The 9114-nt window shown below is 40.7% G+C and overlaps 1 pseudogene; it reads left to right on the forward strand.

The window, feature by feature from the left end:
• Positions 1 to 3533: 3533 nt before the first annotated feature.
• Positions 3534 to 3934, forward strand: LOC101836397 (annotated as a pseudogene).
• The last annotated feature ends 5180 nt before the right edge of the window (positions 3935 to 9114 follow it).

Raw genomic sequence — 9114 nt, forward strand, 5'->3', positions numbered from 1 at the left:
TTATTACTAAAAATATAATTATCTCCAAAGCTCTATGAGAGTATTTCATCCATTTGTTATACTTATTCCTGGGTAATTATAGTACTTTCATTGTTGTATAATGACTATCACAAACTTAGCCACTTAAAATGATGCAGTTTACTTGTCTCATGCTTTCCCAGGGTGCTCTGCTCAGGAACCTACAGGACTCAAAGTGTAGCAATCTGTTCTCATCCAGGAAGAGTGAAGGCTGAGGAAGAACTGGTGTCTACGGTTGCTGTGGCATCCACATAGTGCATTTTGCTGAGGTGTTCCAACTGAGGATCCTAGCTTCTCAGTGATTGTACCCTGAGAATTGCCCATACAGTCTACAGGCTGTCTCCTGTCCCTTGCATGGACTCTCCCAATACTATTGCTTCCTTCTTCAAGCTGACAAGGAGAGTCTTTCTAGGACTAAAACAGTCCTAGAAAATGAATAATATGTTTGCCAAGTTATGTTCATTAGACACAATCCATGTGGCCTGCCCATATTTAAGAGAGAAAAGCTCAGATAAAGCCATGAAGAGCAACTTCCACAGGTGCCATCTTAGGCTCTGTCCTCTCCTCTGATCCTTTGCTAACATTATCAAATGACTTTTGTTTTTAAACAACCAAACCATGGTCCAATATATCATAAAACACTAGTGTCAAATCCCTCCCCTCTATGTGTAATCTAATATTCATCAAGTTGAATGAATGAACAGTGTTCCATGGTAGTCTGGAATCTCATGAGAGTAAGTTTCAGTGCATTGCCAGCGCTATAGAACACCTCTAATTTAGTTCAATACCATTGGGATGTCTGATTGGGAAGGGTTAGGCGATTCTGCTACCTCATATAATACCTTAAATTTTAGTTGTAACAGGGTTGGCATAAAACAATGCAAGTGAGAACTGATAGATTGGATTGCACTAGGAATTCTAAGCATGTGTGGTGTGCTGTGCTGTGAAATCTTCGGGATCTGGAATCACCCAGGTGGCACACATCTGTGTGGGATTTTATAGGAAGGCTAGCATTGAAGGGAAGATTTATCCTGAATGTGGACAAAATCATTTCACTGGCAAGGGCTCCAGACTGACTAAAAATGGAGTACTATTTAGTGGAAAAAAAAACCAATGGAATCTTGAAATTTGTAGGCAAATGGATGGCACTAGAAAAAAACATCCTGAGTGAGGTAATCCAGTCACAAAAAGAGAAACATGGTATGTACTCACTCATATATGGATTTTAGACATGAATCAGGGGAGTGCCAGCATACAATCCCACTGCCAGAGAGTCTAGGAAACAGAACCTTCATCCAGCAATTGATGAAAGCAGAGGAAGATATCCACAGACAAACACTGAACTGAATTCTTAGAATCCAGTGTCAGAAAGAGAGAACTGATGGGCAAAGGAGTTAAGACTGGGCTGGTTTAACCCATAGAAACAGCTGACTTGAACAGGGGGAGCTCTTGGACCCTAGACTGATGGCTGTGTGGAAAGCATGGGACTGACCCAGACCCCCTGAATGTGGGTGTCAGTGAGGAGGCCTAGGTAATCTATGGGGCCTTGGGTAGTATTTATCCCTGGCATACAAATAGAGTCTGGGTACCCATGCCACAATATGGGATGCTCTCTCAGCCGGGACTCTTGGGGGAGGGCCTAAGCTCTGCCCTGGATGAAATGACAGTCACTGAAGATCCACTATGGAGGGCCTCACCCTCCCTGGGGATCAGAGTGGAGATTGGGTGGGGGACTGGAGGACCTGGCGGGGAGGGCGGGGGAGGAGGGGAGGGAGAGGGAGCTGGGATTGACATGTGAGACAAGATTGTTTCTAACCTAAATACAAATTATTATTATTAAAAAAAGATTAGTACTTATTTCCCAGGCCAGCAACCTGCTTCCTTCCCAGTTAACTTTTAATTTCTTTTCTTGTTTCTATCTACCCAATTCTAATCCTCTCTGGTGTGTCCTACAATCACCTCAGGCTTTTCAAATGTTCTGGTGAAATTCAACCAGATTGTACATTTTTTTCCACAATTATCCTGAGGAGGGATTATATAACCAACTAAGTTGGGGAAATTTAGTATTTACTTTCTTTCTTCATGTAGGTTTATGGACTGAAGTACAGTGGGGGAAAACTCCAATCCTTTCTTTATAACCCAGAATTACACAACTGATGCTATTACTTCCGTTTTCTTCTTTTCATGTATTTGTGTATGTGCTATATATACATGCAAGTGTGTTTATATGTGTGTGGGGGTGTGCATGTACATGTACACATGCTTGTGGAAGACTAAAGCTGATGTCAGGAACCTTCCTCATTGTTCTTCCCCTTAAGTCTTTTTGAGACAGGGTCTCTCAGTTAAACCCAGAGCTAGTCTTCCAAACCAACTTTCCTGGAGATCTCCTTCAAAGGCTGGAATTACAGATGAGCTATCATCTCCACATCACCTGCACATGGTTCAAACACTCAGCCTCTTGCTTGGGTAAGCACTGTAACCATCTCCCTAGCACACTAACGCTGTTTTCATTCAGTACTTAATATCTCATTAAACCATTATTCTGTGTTACTACTTTGCAAAATTAAAAATGAGAGAGAATTGACATACAAAACTGGTTAAAGGTTAATTTGTTAATTCCTGCATGCCCATCATAGGCTAGAAAGTAGTATTCCCCCCCTGTTACTCCTTGGCATGTAAACATCAAATTATTTAAAGCATTTAATTATTTTATTATTATCTGTGTGTGTACGCCCACATATGCATGCCTTACTGTGGTTGTGAGCTCTGAGGACACTTGGGGACTGGCTGTCTTCCTCTACTGTGAGTTCTAGGAATTAAACTCGGGTCATCAGGTTTCAGCGGGAGTGCTTTTGTCTGCTGAATTGTCTTGACAAATTACTATGGACTGTAATAGAACGTATGGTTTTTGTTTGTTTGCTTTTCGAGACAGGCTTTTCTGTGTAGCCTTGGCTGTACTGAAACTCACTCTGTAGATCAGGCTGGCCTCAAACTCAAAGAGCCACCTGCCTCTGACTCCCAAATGCTGGCATTAAAGGTGTGTGCTATAATCAACTGGCAGGATGTTTGTTTTTCAAATTTCTGTTTGTATTGTAGACTTGAGTTTTATTTTAAAGAGTATTTAATGACTTCTGGCTTGGCATTATAACAGAATTTCCAAAAAATTTCTCAAATGACCCTAGAGATATTTTTGCAGTTATTACTGTGCATTTACATGAATCAGTGTTCTCAGCATTCATCATTATTAAGATGAAAATAACAGTCACCCCTGAAAGGTGTTGAAAGGGCTCCATGTCCCGCAGCATTCAATATTCAACCAAGATCCAATGCTTTGTGTAAAACTAAACAAATATACCGTACCATTAGTATCCATATTTACTTTCATCTATAATAAACATTAAAATTATATGATTAGCAAAGTACTGTTTTAAAATAAATTTCTTTAAGAGTTATTGTCAGGGTGTCAGTAAGGCGGCGGGCTAGTAAGACCCTCGGTGACGACGGCAGGGTTAGTCATGTTGGGTGTCGAGGCCACCATCTCAGTGGAGAAGCTAGTTTTTGGGGTGTGGCGGCAGCCGGCTTACTTCGCTGAGCAGTTCCACTCCTACCCTAGAGCTAGGATCAATGGAAAGCACTCATGGAGTTCATCCTGTGCCCCCTGCCTGACTACAGAGGCAGCAGCAGCCTGGACCAGTGGCTATTCCTACCCATGGTCTGGGCCATCCATCTCCTCCTGGGTTGCTGTTCCAATAAAGACCTTCTGGACAAGGTGACGGAAATGGCTGATGGGATTGAAGAGGAAGACGTGCCACGGTTTACAACTAGAAGTGAATTAATGAAAAAGCATCAAAGCTATGGCAGGTCTACCACATTTCCACCCCTGGGGACAGGTGTAGAAAAGATGCCAGGGGTGTAGGTAACTGAACCGTGACAGCTCTTGAAATTCCTGGTGTGTGTAGCATAGAAGCAGCTGGAATGGAAAGGGACGTATCTACAATGGTTTCAGAGAAGTCTTGGTTCTTACAGAAACTGTTGCTGTAAAAGTACAAAGCATATTTGTGTATTGATAGATGTTGAAGTCCCCGAAATTTCATCAACGTCATCCAAGCCAAACTTGGTTTGAAATGTCTTTTTAGCAGAGTACCTTTCAATGCAATTCTGGTTTTTGCCTCACCCGCGCCCATTTTTGTCCTTCTGAGGCAAGCCAGATTCTCCTTCTTTCTGTCTGAAATTACTCTGTGGTTGTACCTCACTGCCGATGGCCACCGAAGGACTGTGCGTTAACCGAGGCCTCACTAGAAAGACCCCACCCCTGGACTCTCAGAGCTTTGTGTAGGAAATGGGAATCCATGTTGCAGGCAGGAAGTAGCCGACTAGCGCATAGGAAGGAGGGCGATTACACAAAAGCATCTGGCCTCATTTTAAAATTCACTGAGGGTCAGAGATGTGTCTCAGTGGGAGAGAGCTTGCTTAGCATGCTCGAGGTCCTGAGCTTGGTCCCCAGTATTGCAGAGAGAGATAAAAATAGCTAATCAGATTAAAAATTCCTGGAAGTATGTACAGTTTGTCTAGCCAGCTAGCTGATTTCCACTCTCTAGGTCCCACAGGCTGCTCATGTGCCTACACTCTCTTTTTTTCTAGAAGGCTTTCAGACTTGAAGAACTGCCTGGCACATGGCCTCTAGGTTGTAGAGCAATCGTGCTTTGCTCTGAGGTGGTGGTATTGGTATTGCTCCTGACAGCTGATATGTCTGTTCTGAACCCCCTTCTGGTTCCTTCCATTTAGTCTCACCATTAGGTAAATGCCTGAACTGTGGGCATCAGTGGAACAGTGTACCACAGCAGGACTCATCAATGGTAGGCCCATTACAGTCAGTAAGACAGTGGGGTCTGCTTGGCTTTGTATACTGAATACAGGAAATTGGACACCAAGAAGCTGAAGCCAGTGGTGTCTGGAGTCAGAGCAGTGGGACAACATTCTTGGTGGTTTGAGATGAAGGCCACATCTTTGTGTGCTTCCTAGCTGAAGTCCCCAATGACTAGGATAGAGCACGAGTCAAGACAACACCCCTCCAGGCAATGGAGGTCAGGTTGCAGGTCGCAGAGGGCTTGTCAACATAGTGACTGTGAGCTGAGCTCTCTGCTCACTGAAGCTTAGCTTTGTCTCCAAATGCAGCCTGTCCTTCTTCCATTCTAATCTTTTGTCAAATTTGTGAGGCTTAAAAACAAAAGGAAAAACTGTGATGATTCACTTCAAAATGTACTTTCCATAGATTGTTAATTTTGTTTTCTATATACAACTCCCAATAAAACAGCTTTTCCATTGGAAAAGAAAGTGTTATTGTCAATAAATGTTTGATTTGTATACTAATTTTATATGGTTGTATATTCAGTTTTATGTCAAATTTCTACTGTGAAAAAGATTCATGAGTTCGAGCACCCTATGTATATGATCTCTAACTAGATGGTCACCTCCTGGAGGGGAAAAATATCAATTTTATCTTTTCCCAAATACCTGAAAAGAAGTTGAGTGATCACCAAGTGTCTTAAAAATTTACCTATAAATTCCAAGATGTTTTTAATGATGTGCTTTAGTATTTGTGTAAGAATAAAAAGGGAAGATGAGGAAAATTTAAGTGTGGGACAAAAAGAAACAGCAAAAATGAATACCAGAGAAGTCAAGGCAGACACAGTATGCAGAGGTAGAGGCCACATCATCCTAGCAGGGAAATTTTTTAAGAGAAAGGGAAATTAGGAGGTGAATTTTGTAGAATGATCAGTTTATTATTAATGTGTATATTTTTGTGCTGTAATCAGTCCTGTTCAAAATTTAAATGTGTTACTGCAAGCCATTTGGACTATAACTGAGTGATTACAAGTTAAAGAAAATCAGGAAGCTGATTAATATTTTTAATACCTAAAATTATATCCTATTTATTATCAGCTGTTTGGAAAAGTAAGTTTAAATAATTCATTTTATTCAAAGACAAATTATTATTAAGATATGTCATATATAATTAAAACAGTATTTTATATCATTATTTATCTTATCTTTCTCACTTTATCCTGGATCGGAAGTATGTTCCTAAATCATCAAATTATTTCCCCATATTGCATCAAGTGTTCCTGCTATTAATGGCAGTTTACCTACATTTTATAAACAAATCATTCAGCAATACATAACATTAAGTACTATTAATTTTTCTATGAGAACATGCAAGGTGAAATTTGTATTCCACTTATTTCAAAGAAAGACTACGTTCTTTTCGGAATTTTCCTGCAGAGGAAGCTTTGCTGATCTTTGAAGTTTCCATGAGAAACGGCTCTACTTCTGATGGGTTCTCCTCTGTGTGTGAACTACAACCCTTTCTCTTACAGCTCTCAATGTCCTTCTGCATGTGTGGTGTTTTAACTAGGACATACTATGGGGGACTCTGCTCCTGTAGAATTGGTATTCTGTGTTCCTCTTGAACCTGTGTGGGCATGTCTTTCCCTAGCAAAATATAATTATAGAAGAAGAAAACATGGATTTGAGGGGGATGTAATGTGAGAGACAATGAAAGAGTAGGCCTGGATAGAGGAAGGAGTAGAAATTGTGTAAATTATGTGTGAAATTCTCCCCCAAAAAAGCTGTGTTGTTTTTACTAAGAGTTGACTCCTAAAAAAACCACATGAAATGGGCCGACAAGTTTGGTCAGCCAACAGCAGCAAAGGGCAAAAGTCGAAGGTAGAAGGAAATGTATGGGACACCAGGCTTTGCTCTTTAGCTTGGGAAAACAAATGGCCCATGCTAAGGACAGTTAGATGCATAATGTGAAAGATCTAAAGAGTAAATAAAAAGAAATTTGAAAAAATAGATCAGGTGTTATTAGATAGCCTAAACTAGCATTGCCTTGTGATTTTACTAGAACTTTACTTCTTAACTCTATATTCTTACATTTATCTGAATTTACTATCAGAATGCAGTAAAGTGTTGTATTTATGGTTTACTTCTTAAATTCAAAGGGGAAGAAAATAGTATAATGTAGTAAAAAATAAAGCCCAAGATCTAAAAAGTACAGGATTGATAAATTTAGAAATAACCTGATGGAAAGTGTACTTATGGTTTCCTCACCTATAAATAAATAAAGATCTATATGTCTATGGTGGTTTGACTGAGAATGGTCCCCATAGGCTCGTGTTTGATTGGTCCCCAGTCCTAAGAACTGTTTGATAAGGATTAGGAGGTGTGGCCTTGTTGGAGGAAGTGCATCACTGAGGGTGGGGTTTGATGTTTCAAAAGTCCATGACATTATAGTTAGTTTTCTCTTTGGCTCCAACTTTGGGATAAGATATTAACTCTTAGATACTGTTCCAGTGCCTGTCTGCCTGTCTGCCTGCCTGCCTGCCTGCCTGCCTGCCTGCTACCATACTCTCCCAATGAACTGTGAGCTCCAACAAATGTTTTTTTTAAATATAAAAAAAGAGTCGGGCACCCCAAAGGGAGATGCAGTACTTTCCACTCAATTAGAGTAGAAGCCTGAGCTAGTTTTAATTAAATAGGGAGAGAAAATGTGACTACATTAGAATCTTAAGTATTTCTAGGTAAACTTGTTCTTACTTAAAATGCAAAGATTAGCTTTTCCCCTTCTTATCCTTTCTGTTCCAATTACCTACTGCTGCATAGCTAACTTGGGGGCATATAGGAGCTATTTTGTGGGTCCCTGGCTTCCATGCATCAGGAGCAGGACAAGACTCAGCAGGGGTTGTCTGTCCCAGTTCTTCCTGCTCTCAGTAGGAATACTCAAAGGCAAATGAGCCCCTAAGGTAGAATTAAACTAATCTGAAGTGTCTCCACTCCTGCCTCCACACCTGGAGACTGATGCTGACCTGGGTTGGGAATTTCGCCACCATACTGATGTCTTTGTAGCCTGGGATTCCAGACAACAAGGTGGCTGGTTTCCCAGGGTCAGAATCTCAAGGGAGAACTATTCAGAACCTTCCCTTAATAGTCAGTCATGTCATTTCTGCAAGAGTATGTTTTCAGAGGAAATTACAGAAGAAGCCCTGTCAGTTTAAAGGTGTGAGAAATGGGCTGTAGTCCATGACAGCAAAGGTGTATGGTTGGAAAACAGATGTGAATCACAAATACCACTGGAGTCAGTTTTAGACAATACAGCTTGTCACATCCTTCTCTGGCATCACCCCAAATTAGGCATGTTAAAGAAAGGAGAACTTAAAAGAACTATACAGTAAATAAAAAAGATCTACAGGTGCTGGCATATACTAATAACACACAAAGGAATTCAACATGCGCTACTGGTCTGTCAACAGTTGAAATTCTGAACTTTGGAAATCAGTATTTCTGGATACAATTGCTTGGTGGTGCACAATTAAACCTAACAGAAGAATCAACCCAGCATTTACTGGTGGCATAAATAAATATTTAAGATAAAGGATCACCAAGCCAGTGATTTCCACAGTAGGCAAAAATTTAGAATGCAACAGAAGGAAAAGAAAAAAACACAACCCAGCTGCTCCTACAGAGTAGGCTTTTGTTTCCTTTTTGTCATTTCACAATGAAAAGTTGATTTTCTCCCTTCAGTTTCATATTCATGGAACTGCAATTCTAGTCTCTTTTGTTTAATATGATGAGAGAAAGCCTGGGGATTTGACTCAGTCATACAGTGCTTGCCTAGTATGTGTGAGGACCCAAGTTTGAGTCCCAGCACCGCAAAAAAAGGAACACCTATGTTGCTGCATCAATTAAATTAATTAATTAATTAAATTTAGGTTTTTCAAGACAGGGTTTCTCTTTGTTGTTTTGGAGACTGTCCTGGAACTCACTCTGTAGACAGGCTGGCCTCGAACTCACAGAGATCTGCCTGCCTCTGGCTCCCGAGTGCTGGGATTAAAGAGTGCTGGGATTAAAGGCATGTGCCTCCAATGCCTGGCATGTTGCATCAATTTTAAAATTAGTGTTTTCCCCCAGGAATAATGACCATTTATTTGTTACAGTTAAGTCAGACAAGGATGCTAGAGATTTCCAAAGGATGACAATATAACCAGGCCCATGATCTGACAGAGGGAGAGGGAAGAAGGAGAGGGAGAGAGAGAG

The sequence above is a fragment of the Mesocricetus auratus genome, unplaced genomic scaffold (assembly GCF_017639785.1).
Source record: "Mesocricetus auratus isolate SY011 unplaced genomic scaffold, BCM_Maur_2.0 Super-Scaffold_100019, whole genome shotgun sequence".
NCBI lineage: Eukaryota > Metazoa > Chordata > Mammalia > Rodentia > Cricetidae > Mesocricetus > Mesocricetus auratus.